This window comes from Elephantulus edwardii, unplaced genomic scaffold (assembly GCF_000299155.1).
Source record: "Elephantulus edwardii isolate Elephantulus edwardi_28Jun2011 unplaced genomic scaffold, EleEdw1.0 scaffold00120, whole genome shotgun sequence".
NCBI classification, from domain to species: Eukaryota; Metazoa; Chordata; class Mammalia; order Macroscelidea; family Macroscelididae; genus Elephantulus; species Elephantulus edwardii.
The window spans coordinates 9,289,030-9,312,556 of NW_006399870.1; the positions used below are offsets into that span (position 1 = coordinate 9,289,030).

Sequence of the window (23,527 nt, forward strand, 5' to 3'; positions counted from 1 at the left end):
TCATCCAGGAAGAGTGCAAACGGTCATTACAAAGACAGAAGAGGAAGAAAGACCAAAATGGGTGTCAGAAGAGACTCTGAAGATTGCTAAGGATAGGAAACAATTTATCTTTGATTACTATCTCTAACCCTTATCTGTAGAATTAACCAAGGGTGAATCACCCAGTTTTCAGGCTGGAAAACAAAGAGATAGTATAATTTTTAAGAAGTAAAGGAGGAGTCTATATTTAAGCAATAAATCTCTGTTGTAAGTTGCCAACAAATCAAGTACGACTCATTGCAACACTATGAACAGCAGATCTGAACCCTGTCATATCCTGCCTCAAGCCCATTGGTGCAGTATTTATGTCACTTCACCTGCATGGGGTCTTCCTCTACTTCTTTATCCTTTCACCTTTCCAAGTATGATGGCCTATCTAAGGAATAGCGTTTCTCAAGCTGAAATAACTGAAAAACAAATTCAAGCATGGAGTTGCTATACTTAGTTATTCTTGACAAAATCTTGAATGATTCAGGAAACATTAAAAAATGAGGGAGGACATACACAAACTCTCCACATCAAAAAGAATTGGCCGACATGGAAATATTTCAGGAAGTACTATATGATCAAGAGCCAATTAAGGAAGACGTTCAAACTGCAATGAAGGCATCGGCGTTGGCAAAAGATTAGGCCCTAGGAATCAATGTGATACCAAATGACATATTCCAATTATAGATGTAGTCATAAGGTTGCTCACCAATCTATGCCAGGAAATCTGGAGGACAACTGCCTGGCCTACTGCCTAGAAGAGATCCATACTTGTTTCCATTTCCTAGAAAGGTGATGGAATAGAATATGGAAATTATTGAACAATATAATTAATATCATATGTAAGAAAAATACTGCTAAAGATCATTAAGAAATGACAGTAAACAAAGAAATGCCAGACATTTAAACTGGGTTTAGGAGAGACCATGACACTAGGGATATCATTGCTGATGTCAGACCCTGGCTGAAAGAAAAAAAATACAAGAAAAATTACTATTTTTTACTTTCTTGATTATGCGAAAGCCATTTGACTTTGTGGATCATAGCAAATTATAGCCAACATTGAGAAGAATGAGAATCTAGAACACACAATTGCACTGATGTAAAATGTATACCTAGACCAAGAGGCTATCATGTGAACAGAGCAAGGGAAAACTGTTGTTTTTGTTATGTGCTGTAAAGTAATTTGTGACTCATAGTGACCCTATGTACAAGGGCCCTAAACCCTCCTCTATCTCACTGTCTCTGACACACCTACTTCCATTACTCTATCACTGAATAGATCCAGGGTCTTCCTCTCTTGCACTGTCCCTGTACTCTGCCAAACATGATGTCCCTCTCCAAGGACAGGTCCCTCCTTGTAATATGCCCAAAGTATGGCAGATGAAGCCTCAGAATCCTTGCCTCCAAGGCACAGCCCGGTTTCACCCTCTCCAGGATGAACCTGTTTGTTCTCTTAGCAGTTCATGGTATACTCAACACTCCTCCAGCACCACAGCTCAAAGGCATCAATTCTCTTTCTATCATCCTTAGTCACTGTCCAACTCTCTGACACATAGCACATAATTGTGAAGACTATGATCTGGATGAGGTGCACCTTAGTCTCCAGCCTGACATTGTTGCTCCTCGGTACTCTGGAGAGGTCCCTGACAGCTGACTTTCCCAGTGCGATTCATCTCTTTATTTCCTGGTTGCTGGTACCAAGAGTGTTGATTGTGGAGCCAAGCAAACTAAAATTGTTAACAATCTCAATCTCTTCACCATCCATAATGCTGTTGCCAAATGGTCCAGTGGTTAGAATCTTTGTTTTCTTCATGTTGAGCTTCAATTCATATTGAAGGTTGTAGTTCTTGACCTTCTACAGCAAGTGCTTCAGGTCCTCCTCAGTTTCAGTAAGCAGGGTTTTGTCATCTGCATAACACAGGTTGTTCCTTCAATCCTGATGCAACAGTCCTCATATTCCAGCATCTTGGATGATCTGTTCTGTATAATAGATTGAAAAGGTATGGAGACAGAATACATCCGTGGCTGACACCCTTCCCAATTTTGAACCATGCAGTGTCTCCTTCCTTTGTTTTGACAACTGCCTCTTGATCCAAGTATACATTTCTCATAAGCACAATCAAATGTTCTGGGATTCCCATTTGTACTCAGAGTCAGCAATAGCTTGTTTTGATCCACACATCAAAAGCATTTACAGAGTTAATGAAACACAGATAGACATTCCTCTGAGGCTCTCTGCTTTCTGCCAAGATCCATCTAACATTAGCTATAATATCTCTAGTACCATGACCTCTTCTAAACCCAGTGTGCACATCGGACGACTTTCTGTTGATGAGTTGCTCCAGTCATTTTTTTAATAATTTTCAGCAGAATCTTGCTTGCGTGCGAAATTAATAATATTGTTCGATAATTTTGACGCTCTGTCTAGTTACCCTTCTTTGGAATGGGAACAAATATTGATCTATTCCAGTCAGTTAGTTGTCCAGCTGGCTGTCCTCCAGATTTCTTGGCACAACTTAGTGAGCACATCTTGGACAGTGTCTTTTTGTTGAAATATGTCAATCGGTATGTCGTCACTCCTGGAGCCTTGATTTTTGCCAATTCTTTCAGAATAGCTTGAACTTCCTCCTTCATCGCTACAGGCTCTTGCTCATACATTGTTTCATGAAATTCTTCTGTGTCAACAAGTTCCGTCTGGTACTGTGACTCTGTATACTGCTTCCATCTTCTTTTAATGCTTCTACATGCTTTAAAATTAAGAACAAATACTTACTGAATAGTTTTGCTAATATAACTTCATAGGGTAAAGATGGGAGATCAACTCCTGGGCAATTTATTGCCTGTGAAAACCCACTAGAGGGTCAGCTGTGAGTCAGTGTTTCACTCAGTCCTTGGAATCCCCATGGAAAACATACAGCTCTACTCTGATGCATATGGGGTCATCTTGATAAATGGCTACTTGGCAGCTGATATTAATGGTGAAGCCAGAATGTCCTTTCTGAACTCTTGGATACCTACACATGGGAAATCCTGAAGAAGTTTCCAGAACGTGAGCACAAGTGAGGATATCACTGAAGTGTCCCTCTTAGTGCTCTGTAATTCTCAGGTTCTTCTTAGTTTCTTGAAATGTCTTGTGGGGATAACTAAACTGTACTAGTGACTAAATACAGTTTACAGGGAACTGTCCAATGTAAAATTCCATGCAAATAAAAATGTTATTCTGTGTTCATACAGCCCAAGTTTAAAAAAAAATAATAATTGATTGTCTCAGCCTCTGTTCTTTGGTTCATTGGTAAGACTCACATAGTATCTATCTTCCTGTTTATCTTTTCTTATCTCTGTGCTTCATCTGCTTTGGCTTTCTTTTTCATAACTCAGAAATGACTAGAAGTAGATCACACTCTGCACTGATAGGGTCTTATTAACATAGCATGTGTGCACAGCGTGAGGGTTGAGGGGGCAAAGAGAGAAAGATAGAGCATGAGAGAGGAGAGAGAGGTGAAAGAGAAGAGAGAGAGAGAGAGAGAGAGAATTACTGCCTTTGAATTGTGGTGTTGGAGAACAGAATTGAATATCCCATGCACTGCCAAAAGGACAGGCATATATATCTTGAAGAAAATGTGACTAGAATGCTCCTTGGAATCAAAGATTTCAGTGTCTTCAGCTTCATCTCACATACTTTGGTTATTTTGTTAGAAGGGGCTAGTCCTTGGAGAATGACATCATTTTTGGAAAGGTGAAAGGTATGAGAGGAAGACACTCAATAAGATGGCTTGACACAATGACTATAACAATGGGCTCAAGTATATTAGAGACAGAGAAGATGATATAGGATATGACCAGATTCAGATCTGTTATTCACAGAGTCATATGAGTTGCAGTGCATGCAATAGCATATAATAACAATAATTAAATCACCAAGTCTTTATTCTATGGTGCCTCTGAATGGGCAAAAGTGGACAACAAACCTCCAATTTTTTTGGTGAACAGAGGAGCAAGTTAATAGTTTGCACCAGGATACTCTGTTAAACCCAATGCACCTACCACAGAAGAGGCTAGAATCTGAAGTGGGACCATGTGTTAATTGTAAACTCCTTTGCCCTACTCTTTCTAGTACTGCTCTGTTCAGAATAGGCAAATGTGAATGGAAGAAGGAAGCACATTTTTCAGTGTCCTACACTCAGCCACACCTCCTCAAGGGAGGGAGGATGAAACAGAGGCCCATGTGGCCTCCTCCATCTGCGATTACTGATCACATCTGAGCAAAGTCAAGATTTTTAAATTCATCTGTGAATTTTCCCGCAGCTCCAGCCCACCCACCCAGGCCTGAGCCTAGTCCTCCTCAAGGGTCTGTGGCTGTTGCTGGTCCCCCTGGGGAGAAAGGAGGTTAGAAGTCATCTTTCTCTTGTTCTCTATCTGTTTTTATAGGATCAGAGAGACTGGGGATATAAGGAGATAGGTGAGACCAGTAGAACAAAGAAGAGAAAGCCTTCAGGGAGAAAAATCCACATGAAGGAAAAAATATGAAAAAGAGACTCTTGAAGTTTTTTTCTTATTCTTTTTCTACACCCATCTGGAGCCAATCATGGGGCCCCACACAATGTCCTTCAGTGGGGCGCTGTGAGCCAAGGCTACTTCAGAATCCCCTTCAGCAGCTGGTCAGGCAGCTGAACTGCAGGGTGTTGTCATGTAGGCTAGTGAAGGTAGTAATGCTACAGCCTGTGATACATGCATTTTATGGGGATTTTTAGGAGATTAGTAATAAGGTTGCTCAAGTAAACAGTCTGGAAGAGCAGTAAAAGATCAAGGCAGTTGCAAAGAATGCATTCCAAGTGGCTTTCAAATGACGTGGCAAGTGCTACAGAAGTTGCCAGGTTTCCAGGACTGACAGCCTGACACTGGACCGTCCCTCTCCTATGAGGCTATTTCCCTCCACAAGGGCAGCAAACACATGCTACTTGCCTCTAGCCTCTGAGGAGATCAGAGGGAGAATATTGGACCAAATGAACCTGCCAGTGAGGAACTAGAATTGGACTCCATTAAGACACCATTTAAAGAAAGGATAGACTCCTTTTCTCTAACTGAATACCTAGCCTGCAGCTCTCCAGGCGAGTCAGCTTCTCCTCCTCAGTTGAGCTACTGTGTGTTTGCTTGATAGACCTATTCAGGAAGAATTTTTCAAAAAGTTAGATGAGAACTCAGGGAGGAGGATGAGGAAGCTTCTAGAGTATTTGGGACCCATATGGTCTCTCCTCCCTTTGCTCACTGTGTGGATTTTTCTCTGTGGCTGAAAGCCCAGAATAGTTCAGTCCTTGCCGAGGTACCCAAGGCTGGGTTATCACATTGCTTTTATTTTATTTATTTTATTTGTGATGAATGGGAACCAAGACTAAAGCACCATTTTGTTTGGCCTTTATTTCTGGACAGCTGTCTTCCTAATAAATATATTTAACTCTAAGAAAAAGATGAGTGGGGATTGGGAAGTATTTTCCCAAACTCATTTGCCTTGAAAAAAAAATCCATAATAATACCCTACCTATTTATAAGAGTAATACTGTGCAGTTTATAAGTGCTTTCCTGTACATTATTAACCCACGTGATCCCCACAGAAGTCTTATGAAGTTAATATTCTTCTATGTATTTTTTTCACAAAAAAGGGAAATAATCTATGTAGGTTGTCATTTTCCCAAGGTCACAAATAGTTCACTCATAGTGTAACAACTGAGAAAAAAGCACCAGACTCCTGTACATAGATTAGCATGTCTATAGGTCTCCTTGCCTGTTAGAGACCGGCATCTATGCAGCTGCTCACAGCCCTTCCCAGAAACTCACAACCCAAGTGCCAATCTCAATCCTCTTTATGATGGACTCCACTTTGGATTTTATATTCTCTTTATTTATCCCCAGCCTAGGAAGAAAAATTGTAAGTTTAATTGGTCTCAAGTTGTGTGTGTATGTGTATCTATATCTGTATCTCTATATCTATGCTGTTGATTGCCTTCGAGTTGAGCATGACTCATAGTGACCCTATGAACAAAAGGGCTGAAGCTTTTCTATAACTATAGACATTTACTAAAGTTCATAAAGATTCCAGAGGCATGTTGTTTAGAAAGTGGATACTGCTCCTGCTTCCACTCTCTATCATCTCTAGCTCTAGCTCTAAGAATCTTCTAACACCATTTAGTGTTGGTGAATATACTTTAGTCAATCATACCTGTCATGTTTTTGTTGTTATGTGCAATTCCATGCACAGTAGCTCTAAATTTTGCCCTATTATGAGCCAATCTCACTATCTCTGATGACACACTTACCCTCATTTCTCCCGTTATTGTGTCATCTCATCTGGGGTCTTCCTCTCCTATGCTGTCTCTCCACCCGTAGAAGCATGAAATCCTTCTCCAAAGATTGGTTCCTCCTGTCCCAAGTATGTGAGATGAATACATGCCCCAAGTATGTGAGATGGACTCTCAAAATCCTTGCCTCCAAGGAACAACTTTGTTTCACCCTCTGAAAAGGTATGGAGACCAGATTCATCTTTGATGCAATCTTATCCTGATTTTTGAAACATGCAGTGTTCAAACAACTGCCTCCTGGTCCAAGTATAGGTTCCACATGAGCACAATCAAGTGCTGTGAGATTCCCATTCTCCACACAAGGTTAGTGTGTTGTGATCCATATAAGGCCTTTGCATAATCAATGAAACACAGATAGGCACTCCTCTGGTACTCTTTGATTTTGGTGTAGGACCATCTGATACTGGCAATTATATCTCTAGTGCCACAATCTCTTCTAAACTGGGTTTGTATTTCTGTTAGTTCTCTATTTTTTTTTCATTCTTCAGCAGGATTTTACTTATGTGTGATATTAGTGATTTTTTTTTATAATTTCTACACTCTGGTGAGTCAGCCTGGTTTGGAATGGGAATAAATATGAATTTCTTTCAGTCAATTGTCCAGGTAGCTATCCTCAGATTTCTTGGCACATCCTGTGGAGCACAAGCAGAGCAGCATCTGTTTGTTGAAATATGTTAATTGGTATTACATCAATTCCTGGAGCTTTGCAATTCTTCTGTGTCAACCAATTCTTTTTGGTACAGGGACTCTGTAGACTCTTTCCATCTTCATTTAATGCTGCCTGGATCATTCAATATATTGCCCATAGCAATGTAAGTATTGCAACTTGAGGCTTGAATTTATTCTTTAGTTCTTTCAGTTTAAGAAATGCCAAATGAGTTAGGTCCTTTTGATTTTCTGACTCCAAATTTTTGCACATTTCATTATAATGTTTTGATTTGTCTTTCCACACTGCCCTTTGAAAACTTCTACTTGTCTCCTTAATATCTTGATTGCTTCCCTCTGCTTTGGCCTCTCTGCACTCTAGTGCAATCAATATTCAGAGTCTTCTGACATCTACTTTGGTCTTTTCTTCTTCCTCTGTCTTTGAAATGACCTGTTGCATTCTTTGTAGATAATATCTTGATAGTCTCCCACAGCTCATCTTCTGTTCATTCATTAGTGTTCAAGCCCTCAAACTTGTTCCTGAGTTGGTTTTTAAAGTCAGGTGAGATAGACTCAAGATTGATTTTTTGCTCTTGTGAATTGGATTTGACCTTCCATAGCTTTAATTTGAGCTTGAATATGAGTAGTTGATGGTCTGTTCTGCAATCAACACCTGGCCTTGTAGTTATTGAACTTCTCCAGTGATTTTTTTTCTATAGATGTTATTGATCTGATTTCTGTGCACACCATCAGGTTAAATCCATGTGTATAGTCTGTGTTTTATATTTCTTATAAAAGGTATTTGCTATGAAGAAAGAATTTATTGTGCAGAATTCTATCATTCTATCCCCAGGTTCGTTTCTGTCATAGAATTTCGTTTAAATCTTACCATAAATATATCCAGCTGTATCTAGTACACATGAAAACTAACAGTTAACTCTTAACAACTGACTGACATTTATTCAATTTGTATTTTAACTAGACATATAAAAGTAGAACTATGCCATAATTATTGTCTTTTAAATAAAAATCAGCTGATTATTAAAAAAATAGTTATTGAGGATTAATTCTGAAATAACTGCCTTCAAACTATCTCTCAAAGTTAATCCTCAGTATATGCACATTTGGAGAGCTTTACTGAAATTGTTTTCACAAGGAAAACTTGGGAAATATGATCTGAAAAGGAATTGGCAGTTGCACTGGCGCACAGTGAAGGTTACTGGCTCTATTAACTGGCAAAAAGACTATATTCCTGACTCTTCTCATCTGAAGATTGGTAAACCATATGTACCAAAAAAGCAACCAATCCAATCAGCAAACTAAAATTTCAGATTCCTGATCAGGAGCTATAAATTCATAAGCAGATGATTGACATGCTGGTACTGCGTTTACCACCTGGTTCCAAACAATTTGTCTATCCCAGAGTAAAGGAGGAGGACAGATTGTTTCTACATATTTCCTAGAAATGAACTAACAGAATTTCTGAGTGATTTTTTTTTCTTTAGAAAAATAACTATTTATCTGTTACCGTTTAGTTTCTTCTGTTGTTGTTGTTAGGTGCCATCGAATAGAATACAATTCATAGTGACCCCTTTGAATAAAAGATCTGAACCCAGTCCCGTCCTGCATGATCCTCACACTTTCTGACACACAAGAGCTCATTACAGCAGTCATTGTGTCAATCCACCTGGTGGAGGGTTTTCTTCTCTTTCGCTGACCCTTCACCCTTCCCAGCATCATGTTCTTCTCCAAGAAATTGTAATTCCTAGCAACATGTCCAAAGTATGTGAGTTGAAGCCTCACCATTTTTGCCTCCAAAGAGCACTCTGGATGCACCGTCTCCAAGACTTATCTGTTCATTCTCTTGGCTGCCAATCTTCTCCAACACCACAGCTCAAAGGCATCAATTAATTTTCTGTCATCCTTATTCCTTGTCCAGGTTTCAGGGGCATAGTTAGTAATCAGAAAGACTACATACGGTCTGACTCAGATGCATCTTAGTCCTCAAACTGACATCATTACTCCTCAAAATTTGGAAAAGTCCCTAACTGCAAATTTTCCCAGTGCAGTGCATCTTGTTATTTCCTGGATGCTTGTATCAAGGGTGTTTGTTAATTGCTAATTGTGGATCCAAGCTAGTGAGGAATAAGAGTAATAATATTGGTGAGGACTGTTGAGTCAGAGCCAACTTACAATTGACCCTCTATCGGATTTTCAGAAGCTCTGACTTGCAGACAAGGAAATTGCCCATCTTTCTCCTGTGGAATGGTTGATGGATTTGGTCTACATGCCTTTGAGTTGCAATTACTTACAACTAAGCCACCAGAGTTCCCTAAAACCAATGATAAACACAGACAATCCTTCTTCTTACATCCTTAAACAGCTCATCATTAAATTGATGATGATGATGATGATGACTATTGTGAATTGTCAGGCCCATAATCTCAACTTTATGCTCTCAGAAGTCTTTTTATTTTTGCTATTTGCAGTTGAATAGGAATCGCAGCACTCTTAAATGTGCTCATGCAAAACCTACACTGGGACCAGGACACAGTCCTCAGAAAAGAGCAAGAAAATGTTACATGGTTCAAAATAAGCAAGAGTATATTAGGGATACACATACTGTCTTGATACCTTTTCAATCTATGTTCAGAACCGATCATTCAGGAGTTTGAGCTCTATGAGGACGGATGAATTATCAGGATTGGAGGAAAACTCATCAACAACCCACAATATGTAGATGACAGAACCTTGCTTGCTGAAACTGAGAAGGACATGAAGCACTTGCTGCAGAAAGTCAAGGACTGTAGTCTTCAATATGGATTGTAGCTCAGCATCAAGAAGACAAAGATCCTCACCACTGGGCCAATTGGCAACACCATGATAGATGGAGAAGGGATTGAGGTTATTAACAGTTACAGCTTGCTTGTTCCCATGACGACTCTTGGCATCAGCAGTCAGGAAATCAAAAGACGGACTGCACTGGGAAAACCTGCTGTCATGGACCTTTCCAGAGTACTGAGAAACAACTACGTCAATATAGAGACTAAAGTGTACCTGATCGAGGTCATGTTCATAGCAATTACTATGCTATACATCAGAAGGCTGGACAATGACTAAAGATGACAGAATTAAAATTGATGTCTTTGAATTGTGGTGCTGTATGAGAGTCTTGAACAAACGATGGGCCACCAAGAAAACAAACAATCTGTCTATCTGTCTTGGAGAGGATGAAATAAAGTTTCTCCTTAGAGTCTAGGATTTTGAAGCTCTGTCTCACATACTTTGGGCACATGGCCAGGAGGGACTGGTCCTTAGAAAAGAACATCATGTTTAGAAGGGTAGAGGGATAGTGCAGGATAGGAAGACCCCGGATGAGATGGATTGATACAGTAATTGGGACAATATGGGTTGGTGTATCAGAATTAGTGAGACCGACTCAGGAAAAGGCAGGGTTCACAGCTGCTGTATATAGGGTCACTTTTGGGTTGCAGGTGACTGAATGACACTTAACAACTGCAACATTAAAAAACAAGGGAAATCTAGTTTTGAGGGAGTGATTACATTTTTAGTAGCTACATTGAAGAGTTTGAGTCTAAGCTTGGGTTCAGACTCTGGAGGGAAGATGAGAGGAGTACCCTGAGAATGGGGCACCATTGAACATAAGGACAGTAGTGTGGAAGGGACAACCTTCCCAATCTCACAAACATAACTCAAAGCCTTGTCTTTAGGTTAACTCCTGTGAGCCTACAAAAACCCTGAGGAGATATTATTATCACTAGTGAAATAGCACTCAGCATTACTTCATAGTTCCTATTTGTGAGTGAACATCTGCAACTTCATCCAGGAAATTTGGCTGATGTCCTTTAAACTCTTGAGATTTTCAGAGTGTTATAGACGTTACCGATAAAGGGTTTGGAACAAAATGTGGCTGTTGCATGCAAAGTTTAAGACCATTTGGTTTGTAGACAGTTTCAACCTGCAGGTGGAGCTTGTGTTTTGAGCCATGATGTACTACAGAAGATATCTTGAGACTATTCTGTGTTTTTCCTAAGCATGAGACTGTGGCTATGAGGTAACCAGGATTACACAAGGAGGGTCATAAATTTCTCAAAATCATAAAAATGACTAAGGAACTTGTGTAGCTATATACTTCTTAGAACAACATTAACAAAAGACATTGAAATAAGGACCATTATTTCCTTGGACTTCTATGTCAGGTTTTTGGATCAATGAAGATTTCTGTTTTACTGTTCTTAAAATCTTGTGCCATTGAAAATCTCCTTGATTACTTAAATCTTGTCGCAATAAAGATCTTAGCAATGATTATTTTGGAAAGTAATCACAATGTTTCAGTAGGTTGTTCTGTTTTGTTTTTTTAACAAATCTATAGAAAGACAAGGGAGCTCCGGTGGCCTAATGACAAGAAGATATGCTGTAATCCCGAAAACATGCTATTCGAATCCACAAGCTGTTCCATGGGAAAAGGATGAAGAATCTCCTCCCATGCAATTTGTTGCCTCTGAAAACCCCAGCTCTGGGTCAGTTCCAATTTGATGGTACATACAACAACAACATGGAAAGACAAAACTTTTACTGATTTTTAGCTTTTACATATACTGTTGGTTTTGTAACAATATTTGGATTCAAAAAGATGTTTCTCTGATGGTATGTTTCCTCAACAGGAACAGAGGAAGACCCATCAACAATCTGCATTATGTAGATGATGTAACATTGCTTACTAAATATAAGGTGATTGTTGTTGTTGTTATGTGCCGTCGAGTCGCTTGCGACTCATAGCAACCCTATGTACAACAGCCCTAAACTCCGCTGTCCTGTGACAATTGCGCTGTCTCTGACACTCCCATCCCAATTATCCCAGTCACTGAATCAATCCACCTCATAGAGGGCCTTCCTCTCCTGCGCTGTCCCTCCATCCTCCCAAGCATGATGTCCCTCTCCAAGGACCGGTCTCTCCTCACAACATGTCCAAAGTATGTTAGATGGAGCCTCAGAATCCTTGCCTCCAAGGAGCCATCCGGTTTAACCCTTTCCAGGACAAATCTGTTTGTTTTCCTAGCATTCCTAGCACTGAGTACTCTCAATACTCTTCTCCAGCACCACAGCTCAAAGGCATCAATTCTCCTTCTATCCTCCTTGGTCATTGTCCAACTCTCTGATGCATTTGCTGAGAAAGATCAAGGACTACAGCCTTAAGTATGGATTACATTTCAACATCAAGAAAAGAAAGGTCCTTATCAAAAGGACCAAAAGTCAACATTATATAGAGAAAAGATTGAAGTAGTCAATGATTTCATCTTGCTTAGATCAAGAATCAACACCTGTGGTATCAGCAGTCTAGAAATCAGGAGACTTATTGCATTAGGCAATACTGCTGTCAGAGACCTCTCCAAAATGTTGAAGAGCAATGATATCAGTTTGAAGAATACAGTGCCCCTGATTCAGGCCCTGATCTTCTCAATCACACATTGGATAGCTTGACACTGACTAAGGATGACAGGAGAAGAGATGCCTTTGAGTCTTGGTACTGGAGAAGTGTACTGAATAAACCATAAACTATCAAAAGAACAAATAGGTATATCTTGGGAAAAATGCAGCCAGAGTGCTTCTTGGAGACAAAGATGGCAAAGAGTCTTCTTTCATACTTTGAAAACCTATTTAAGTGAGCCTATTTCTTGGAAAGGGACATCATGCTTGGAAAGATGGAGTGTCAGTGAAGATGGAGTGTCAGTGAAGGAGAGGAAGACTTCCAAGAAGATGAATTGACCCAATGACTTCAGCAATGGGCTCTAGTGTATCAGAGATGATAAGGATAGCACAGGATAGGGTATGGTTCAGGACAGCTGTTCATAGGATTGCTATGAGTTAGACTCAAGTCAAAGGCACCTAACAAAAACAATGTTCCTTTCTCTGAACATTTAATTCTCCTCAGACAATATCTTTACCCAGACCAATAATGTTTGAACAGAACAAGACAACACTGAATGGTTTAAGTTCAGGAAATACATGTATCAGAGTTTTATTTACCTATTTGCGGAAGAAACTATTCAAGAAGCTGAACTTTATGAAGACAAATTGACGTTAGGAAGGCTCTTCAACAGCCTGTGTTATGCAAATGGCACAACCTTACTTGCTGAAAGTGAGAAGGACTTGAAACTTTCTGCAGAAGATCTAACACTACAGCCTTTACTATAAATTGCATATCAACATCAAGAAGACAAAAATCTTCACCACTGGAGCAATAAGCAGCATCATGACAGAGAAAAGGTAGAAACTGTCAATGATTTCATCTTACTTGAATCAGTAATCAACCCTATTGATGCCAGAAGTCAGGAGACAAGGAGATGTATTTCACTGGGAAAGTCAGTTGTCAGGACCCCTCCAAATTATGGAGAAACAATGATGTCAGTTTGAACACTAAAGTGTTTTTGATTCAGGCCATGGTCTTTTCAGTGACATGCCATGAATGTGAGAGCTGGACAATGAATAAGGATAACAAAGAAAGAATTAATGCCTTTCAGTTGTGGTTTTGGAGAACAATACTAAATGGCCTGTAAACTGCCAAAAGAATAAACATATATGTCTTGGGAAAAGTGTGGCCAGAGTGCTCCTTAGAGGCAAGGATGGTGAAGCTTCATCTCACATATGTACGTGGGACATGTTGCTTGATGAGACAGATCCTTGGAATGGGCATTTTGCTAGGAGAGGTGGAGGATCAGAGAAAGAGAGGAAGACCCTCCGCACGATGGATTGACACGGTGACTGCCGTGATAGCCTCAAGTGTCAGAGATGATAAGTATGGCACAGGATAGGACAAGTTTTACACATATTGTTCATAGGGTTGTTACAAGTTGTCCTCGACTCAGCAGCCTTTAACAACAGCCACCACCTTTCTTTTCTCTCTCTCTACAACATATTCCAAAGAAAGTATCTTTTCTTCAGTACTGTAACTTTATGGTAATTTCACCCTAGGATACTGTTTATGTTACCAAGGTAGCTCTTATTGGGTGGAAGCTGGCCAAGATAGAGTGATTCACAGCATATAGTGTCAGGCCAATGACAGAGGAAAGAAGAGAGGACTGGAGGTTGAGTTCAGCTCAGTGGACTATAATAAAATCAATTACGCTTACTTAATATAATCTGAATAAAACATTTAGACACTGACTGGGTGATGGAAATCTCTGGTTCTCAGGAGAGGAAGACAACCCTTGAAGCAAGGGAGCTCTACCCTCCCAAATAATGCAACTGCATTTCTTCAACTGCCTTTATTGCTATATTAACGCTGTGAGTGAGCCATTCTAGCAAGGATGTAATCCAGAAGTGTAGTGGGGATCTTCGATTTGTAGTCAGCTTGTCAAAAGTGAGGGGGTCCTAGGGCCCACTAAGCTCGGGAATGGTATCTGAAGTCTTGAACAGACTTGATAGTAGAGAGGACTGAACTAATTTACCTGTAAGATTGGACAGCCTCAGCGAAACCGGAAGACAAAATGAATCTTCAATTGTTATCAGAGAGAATATGTTAAGCTGATGCTGGAGAGCAAACATGCCCAGAGACATTTTCCTTACCTAAAAGACTGAGAAGGGGAGAGTCAGTGAAGCTTAACATTCCTTTCGATTCTGACTTACTTTATTAGGCCAATGGGTGAGAATTTTAATTGTTAATTTTCTTATGTAGTACGTGTACATTGTGGATGTACTTATCCATGAACTTTGATAAATGTAGATAGTTGTAGAGGTGCTTCAGGCCTTTTGTCCATAGGGTCCCTATGAGTCATGCTTGATTCAAAGGCAATCAACAACAACAACAGCAATGAATTCTTTATACAAAGAAGTTTGTATGTAAGGAGGATGTTCTGGGGAATAACAGTTTTGCAAAACTAGTGGAGTTAGCAGAAATTTTTACACTAAAAGTTGGGGGATGGGGAGGAAAGGAAAGCACAGTACAATTTGCTATTTTTAGATTATCATCCACTTCCTCTCCAGTTGCTTAGCTATCTTTGTTGGCATGAAATGTAAGAAGATTTAAAACATAAGCGCATACACACACACATACATACAGAGCTCACACTCACTCACATTTACTCAAACAAACCATGGTTTCTTCTTATCTACATTGTTTCAACTGAATGAGGTGATTAACTCTCTGACCTTACAGAGCGTTAAAGTGACCTCAGAGAATAGATAGAATCTTGTTATCTTGTAATGAATTTTATGGCTTATTTCAGTACATTTCAGCCATGTTTCTCTAGTGATTAAGGGAATTATCAGCCCATGCATTTTAAGATTATGAATTATGAGCTCTCTCCTAAGGTATGAAAGAAATTTGTGTATGCTCAGATCTCTTCTTTATCCCATTCTCAACATAACTCCAAGCCTCCTCTCCCTGCCCCAGGATAAGGAGACACTCCCTATGTTTCTTGAAGTTCCCTTGTGCATCCTCTACACTGCACTCTAGTGTGATTATCTAAACAGTGACTTTTGCATTTAATTCATAGAAGTAATATTTTTTTCTTATTTAATTTTTTGCTCTTTTCTTAATTGGTGCCATGCATAGGGCTGTAATTACCACTGTTACTTAAGATGTAGGGAAAAGTACTACTTGTTCTATCCTCTTCCTAACAGCAGTGGATGACATCACTGTGTCTACTTTTGTCTTTGGCTCATGCTTTGATTTTTGTCAGAGCCTTTGCCTTACATTTGAAGTTATGTGAGCTAGGGCGATTTTTATTCTTTTCTCTCCTCTTTAAGGGTATGCAAGAAAAAAAAAATCAGTTCATGAATATTCATTAAGGCTCCCAAAAGAAATGTGCAATATATTTCAGGTTCTATGTACTCATGACATTTAATAAGTATAATAAGGGGGCAAAAGAGTGATGATGGGGTGTGCTTGTAGTGTGGATAATTAAAGTATATTAATATTACAAGGAGGTGGGGTTGATGGGTGCATATGTTGCCAAAAGGAAACGAGCTTCTAAGCTGCACTTATGTTAGGACAAATACATTCTTTGGAGATAAATGGAATTATGAAAATAAGTATTAAAATGGTCATTTCCAGTGGCTTTCTGCACATAGGTTAAAATTTTGCCTCTGAAAAAGTGTAAAGAAAAAGCGTTTCAAAGCAACATGATGTCATAAAAAATCAGACACAAAATTGGTATCCTAGTCTCACCATGTAAAAACCCTATGTTATATGACTTTGGACAAATTGTTTAACTCTTATAATCCTTAAATGTTTCCTTTATTAGATAAGCACAATTTATAGCATTCAGAAACTTGGCAAGCATCAGATGAAATAAAGTACTAATATAATTAGTGGCGAGTACTAACATATTTTGTGGCAAGTAATATGATGGGCTTATCTTCATTAAAATTTATTTTCAAATTCATGTTCCCTTCTATTAGAAGAAGCTAAACTGTTCTCCAAAACGTCTTTGACTATACTGTTATTTTGTCCTAGACAATATAGTAATGACTGAGCTCTTTGATGCCATTTTCATGGGTTAGAGATTTCTCTAGCTTACTCTCACAACTTGCCAAGGTCTACTGAATGCATTTAAAGAAAATGGTTAATGGTGAAACTTTCAAGTTTGAAGTGAGCTGTAAATTTCTTTGTTTTCTCAGGGCTCATATTTCTCCTGTATCAACAGCTTGGATATCAAGAATTTTCTGTGCTGTTTCTAGACCCCTTTTCATGATTCACTTGACCTTTAGTGAAGGATGGTTTGGTAGGGGATATAATTCCACGAATAGGATGTTTGAGATTTAAGGCAAGTTAACCCACAGCTATCATGAAGCGCTACTGGCATCCCCAGGCAAGACTTTCTTACACACAACCTACTGCCAGGGCACCCTGTAAGCCAGCCCACTGGTTTCATGTCCTGTTTCTTGCCTTCTGGTCTCATGTAATTTAAGACTTAGAGCTTTACACATTCCTTATTGCACAAAATATTGTGTGAACATGGTCCAGAAATAGTGAGCACATCCTTGTATTGCCTTTATAATTTAAACATCAATACCAAAACCAGAAAATATGTCTAACTGAAAATTGTAGACCAAAATTGAAACAAAATTCAGAATATTGAAACAGCTGAGAATGAAACTTTACCTAGAGTTCATTCTGTCTCAGTTTCCCACTATCACTTCTGTTTTGAGGTGTCAAGGATTGTCTCATGGTTTCCAGTTTCCCCTAGAAGCTCCTGGCATGATTGGAGGATTTGGCAAAGGGATTATAAGTGTGAGACAGTGCATTTAGGATTTCAGTACCAATTATTCTAAACTCATCCCTAAAAAGGTAAAACGTAATAAAATATAGAATCTAAATATTCATTTAAATAGACAATGGCCTTGAATGCCCTGAGGAAAGAATTAATTCATATATAGAGTGATTCTTTACATCTTTTCAAATTACTTTTAGAGAAGAGAAAGGAGATCAGTGAAGGTATGAGGGAGGAAACTAGATTTTTCTAGTGTTTTTCCATGCAAAGTCTGTTCACAAAGGGTACATATGGTTAAGAAAATATCCATATGTTAAAGGATTTATAAATTCCTCTGATATTCAGCATAATGATCTTATATAGTGTGTGGTGCAAAAACTTCTTGGGCAACCAAGGAATTTAGGAGTGCTGGCTGCATAACAGTAACCTTCTTCTGCTGGCATCTGCTTGCTGGGCATAAGACTGGGACTGAGTTGAACATTTTTGGCTGATAATCAAGTGTGCAAATGAGAAGGGACAGGAAACCACCTGGTGCAGCTTCAGTCACAGAACCTAGATAGAAGTTTCATAACATCCTACCACATGCCGGAACCAGAAGCTCATGTGTTATATATCACATATAGTCCACATACTCACATGTTCCATATGGCTGTGTGAATGGTTAGCTACTCAGCCTAAGCTGTGCCTTCTAAGAACTCTTCATCTCTCTTCATACCCCATACTACATGATGGCACCAACATCAGCAAGGATGCAGGAAGGAAGAAAGGTTAAGGGCAAAAAAGTGTCACTTAAAGAGACGGCAGCCAACTCTTACACTTCCAGCCAGATGCATCACACTGACATACCAGCTCCTCAGCCCTGTAGCAGTGATGTCTTCAGCTAACTACTGCCCCATCTTCCTAGGAGGTTCCTCACAGGAATAATACATTGGAAGATGATAAAGAAAGTTCTGGGTATTAGTGCATATAGATACTAAGCATGTGGCAAGAATCTGAGACCTTATTTAGGCAGGAAAAACATCAAGACACAAACCCAGTCTCAAGTTTGGAAAATCTCTATTTCCTTTATGACACTCACAATAAATTTACACATCAAGCACTAAAATCAAGGATTACGAAATGGGAGGTTGCTAGCTCTAGTGGCCTAGTGACAGTAAGCTGCAATCCCAGAGACATGTAGTTCAAGGCCACCAGCCGCTCCACAGGAGTAAGATAGACAATCTCTTCCCATGCAATTAACTGTCTCTGAAAACCTGCTGGAGGGTCAGATATGAGTTGATTTTGACTTGACAATACACAAAAGCAACAACTAACTTCTACAGTCTGAAATAGATTAATCTGCAATCAAGGCTTTTCAACCACTTGCTATGCTGCCAAGAGCTGGATAATGAATTAGGATGACAGCAGAATTGATGCCTTTGAACTGTGACATTGAAGAAGAGCACTGAATATCCCATGGATTGCCCAGAGAACAAATTGATATATCTTAGAGAAGGTGCAGCCAGAGTGCAGTTGGAAGGCAAAATGACAAGCCTTATCTCATATGCCTTGCACATGTTACTAGGGGAGGCTATTGGATCAGGACATAATGTTTGGAAAAATGGAGGGATGTTGAAAGAGAGAAAGACCATTGACCAGGTGGATTGGCACGGTGACTGCAGCAATGAGCTCAAGTGTGACTGTAAGGATAGTACAGGATAGAACAGGATTTAGATCTGTTGTTCATAGGGTCACCATGAGTCATACTGGACTTGATCGCACCGAACAACAACAATAATGCATTAACTGTGACGTTTTTTCACCACATAGACGGGTGGGAACTTGTGAATAGGGGTGTTTATCTATTCACAAACACATTGTCTGGCATTTATAAAATCAAGTTAATTCAGCAGCAGAAATTGTAAATCTAACAACTAGCAAAGAAGAAGCAGAGAATGCAGTGTGTGCCCTTCAGGACCAGAGATTTCATGCACCAGCCTGACCTACAGGAGAGCAACAGCTGCCACAGAAATGAACCAATAACCCTTTGTGATATGAAACTGACCTAGGACTGCTGCTCTATAGAACCAGAAACAGGGATCTATTACCAAGATTGCTGCAAAACTCATGAGGAGATACCGTAGTTGGCAGGACTAAGAAAGCTTTGTAACACTGGCTTAACACCACAAGGCTGAAGACTGAAGGACATGTAAGCACACATCAGAAGCTGTCCTGACTGAAAAATTGTATCCTTTTAACCTCTTTAATAAACTCCACAATCATAAGTATAATTTTTTGTATAGTCTGTGAGCTACTGCATTGGATTTTTGACTTATTAGAACAGTAGCATTAGTGTTTTAAATAATAGAAATTGACATATGAGCATGGGGGACATCTGACCTCATGGGAATTGGTTTTCTGTTGTGGGAGCTGTTGACAGAGACAGTTTTCCCTTGTGGAATTAGTAGAGGTTAGACTCGGGTATCCCAATGTTGTCCTTACTCTTTTTGACAGATATTATTCTGGGAAAGGTAGATGTGTTTTAGCAGACTTGATGGCACCTAACAATAACAACAGCAATCAAGAGGGGCTGTGACTCTAGTGAATCTGCGAATGACAGATCTGATCCTTGCCCTTTCTGCACCATGCTCATGATCTCTGTCCTGCTCAAACCCATCGTGTTACTGTGTCCATCCGTCTCACTGAGGTTCTTCCTCCTTTACTGATCTTCCTAGCCTGATGTGCTTGCCTTGTTTTACTAAAAAGAGCATCGCAGATTGTTACTTGTTAAAAACAAAGACAAAGGCTATATTGTCTCTGTAGTAGGAACTGACATAGGAGTTTTCCTTTTCTTTACTCTCTTTCTTATTCCTCCTTTCTGGGGTCCCTTTCCCCCTTTTAATGTAAAGTATAAAATATTAATTTGAGCAGGAGTGAAATTAAGCCCTCCGGACAAGTACTCTTGGAAACAGAGCCATCACCTGACTTAATTAAGAAGCGATTGTGCTGAAGAGCCTGCATGTTTCTGGGGAAGACAGAATTGCTTTTAGAGAAGTCAAGTCAGGTGGCAGAGCAGAATGGAGGAAAGGAGCGGGATAATAATTGGTTAGATAAGAAAAGCAATGTTAGTTGTAGTTATGAAAAATTGAGTCCTAAATGGATTTGCGATTTCTCAACTCCCAATCTCCAGGAAGGGCAACATGAGGACATAGGCAAGTGTTTCAGTCTCCTCCAAACCACTGTGTGACCAGGATGAGCCATCTCCATTCCTCCCTCCCCTGGGACTCAGGTGTGAGGATAGGCAAAATGGTTGTGCATGTAACAAAACTCCAGGGAGTGTGATTAGCCCCCTGCTGCTCTCAGGATGGCAACAACTAATTAGCCCTACAAATTTATAGGCTCTTAGGATGTGAGCAGATGGGTATTTAAGTTAACAACAGATCCAATTTGCCCTCCATTAATTCCAAAGGGATACCTGAGTTTACTGGAGTTGCATATTGTTTCATCTGTTTCTAAGTTGGTTCGTCAGCTTTTTCAAATTATTATTCTTTTGACAAGAAACTACAGAAGGTCCCCAGGTTAGATATAATCTGTAACTATTTACCAATCCCCTGTGTATTTCTTAAGATACAAATCCAGAGACTCTGCATAGGTTGGGGGTCAAATGATATCTGCTTTCTTCTAAATGTATCTTGTAACAAGCAGTGGATGTTTCATGTACCCTTGTAGTGCCCACATCCACCTAAATCTGAGAGACAAAGAGAACAGGGACGCACTGGACAGGCAGCAACACGATACTTTTACCATGGCCCCAGGATTAATGTGGGATCCAGTTAGAATAAAAGGAGTCTCCAGGCATGGACTGGCCTCTGCTCCACGTGACTGGGCTGGATGCTCTTTTGAAATTGAACTTAGTTAGAGCAATGCATTGATGTCAGTGTCCCTGCCTCACCCAGTGCACCATACTGTCTCCATCCCTACTTTGTCTTTTGAGAATATTAGGAGGGAGCATGAAGGCAAAATTGGTACTAAATCTCAACTGCCTTTCCTAGAAGAGTGTGTGAAGTAGAGAAGAGAGAAAGCCACTGGCAGTCTGAAGACAATAGAATATGATATATAATGGATAACTGCTTGTGATACATATCAAAATATTATTATTATTATTACTGCATTATTATATTAAAGATATTTTAGCATATCTGGAAGTATGTCTTTAATTTTTTATGCACAGAAAAGTATATTATATGTTTTATATTAATACAGCTATTTGACTAATTGACATTAAAAATTAACCATATCTACTTATTCCTACTTCTGTAAAAAAATCAATAGTTATAATTAGGAATCAAGCCACCTTAATTATATGTGGCTGCTAGATTATAGGAACTTGTTAATTAAGGACTGTCTCTAACTGGCTCTCTAGCTTTCATAATGGAATGAGGACTCAACCTCAAACTGTATTGACTTCTTTACATTCAGAGACCTCCTGAAGGTCTGGTCTCTACCTGTCTTCAGCCTGGTGCTCTGTTCCCAGTTCCTGCCTCCAAGGCTCTTCTCTCATTGTCCTTTCACCCTGGCCAGTTGTTACAAAATAACTATAGTTTATGTCTGTAAATGACTTTCATTTATAAATGAGCAGATTTTTCATGGCCATTTTTTCCCTTCTCCTCTTCATTTAAGAGGTGGCTTAACCACCAGACACATTAAATTCATTAACATTGGAGTTTTATGCAATGTCATGAATTATCTATGCCAGTAATTTACAAACTGATGCATTACCTCAGAAAATATCTGCTCTCTTCTTTGCATACTCCCACAAACTGTCAAAAAAGGAACTAGATTTCAAATCCTTTCTTCTTAGTTAGGTAACTCTGCTGGAGTTGTGCTGCCAATCCAAAGGCAAGCGGTTCTAATACACCAGGAACTCTGCTGGAAATAGAAGAGCAATCTCCTCCTGTGCAACTTAGAGCCTCTGAAAACCTACTAGAGGGTCGGTTATGAATTGATTCCAACTTGAAGTCACAAAATAAGACTTTTCTTTATTGGAGAAAAAACAGAATTTCACAACACACTCAATCCTTATTTATCCTGAAACTTTGCTTTTCTCTCCTCTCCTGAGATCACCAAATCAAAGGGTTGTGCCATTGCAAGAAAACTTTTTAAAAAGGCTGAAATCTGCCCGCATCATGAAATGCCCATTACTTTCAACAAAACATGTTTTATTGTTAGTTCTCAATTTCAATTCATGTCAAACTTATAATTACAGAAAACAAAAAAATAAAGTTGCTTGGTATGTGCCATTTTCATGATTGTTTATATTTGAGTTCATTGTTGAAATCCATCTTGGGGAGGATTATTCTCATTTTACCTGACCCTCCACTTTGACAAACAGAATATCCTATTCTAGCAATTATGCTTTCTTTTATATTGTAACTCATGAGATTGTTGTATACTTCTCAGAACTAGATTACTCAGTCTTTCTTTCTCGTCTGAAAACTCTGTTGAAGTGTGTCCACCCTGTGTCACCCTGCTGTTATCTGAAATATTCCTGACATAGCTGCCAGTATCAAAGCAACAAGCTAACCACTACAGTATGACAAATTTACTGACAGGTAGTGCTCAATTAGGGAACTTTTCCTTTAGTATTTTTAAAAACTGTTACGTTGAGAATATACTTTTAATACCATTTATCTTCAGTCTAAGGTTGTGTTTGTTTTTATTGTATTTATAAAACAAGATATTTAGAATAGATTGATATTTTTCAAAAAGATTTCTCAGTGGTTGTTGTTGTTATGTGCCGTCGAGTCGCTTGCAACTCATAACGACCCTATGTACAACAGCCCTAAACTATGCTCTGTCTTGTGCCAATAGCTCTGTCTCCAAACACCCATCTTGATTACCCCAGTCATTGAATCAATCCACCTCATAGAGGGTCTTCCCATCTTGCACCGTCCCTCCACCAAGCATGATGTCCCTCTCCAAAGACCGGTCCCTCCTTACAACACGTCCAAAGTATGTCAGACGAAGCCCCATAATTCTTGCCTCCAAGGAACAGCCCAGTTTTAACCCTCTCCAGGATGAATCTGTTTGTTTTCTTGGCAGACCATGCCACATTCAATACTCTTCTATAGCACCACAGCTAGAAGGCATCAATTCTCCTTCTATTCTCTCTAGTCATTGTCCAACTCTCTGATACGTAACAAGTGATTGCAAAGACCATGGCCTGTATCATGCACCTTAGTCTCCACAGTGACATCATTGCTCTTCAGTACTTTGGAGAGGTCC

General features: G+C 39.4%; 1 protein-coding gene across 1 annotated transcript in view; it reads right to left on the bottom strand.

Moving 5' to 3' along the window:
* NTM (neurotrimin) overlaps positions 1 to 23,527 on the bottom strand; it is a 1,811,079-nt gene that overhangs the window by 1,250,413 nt on the left and 537,139 nt on the right. The window lies entirely within an intron of this gene.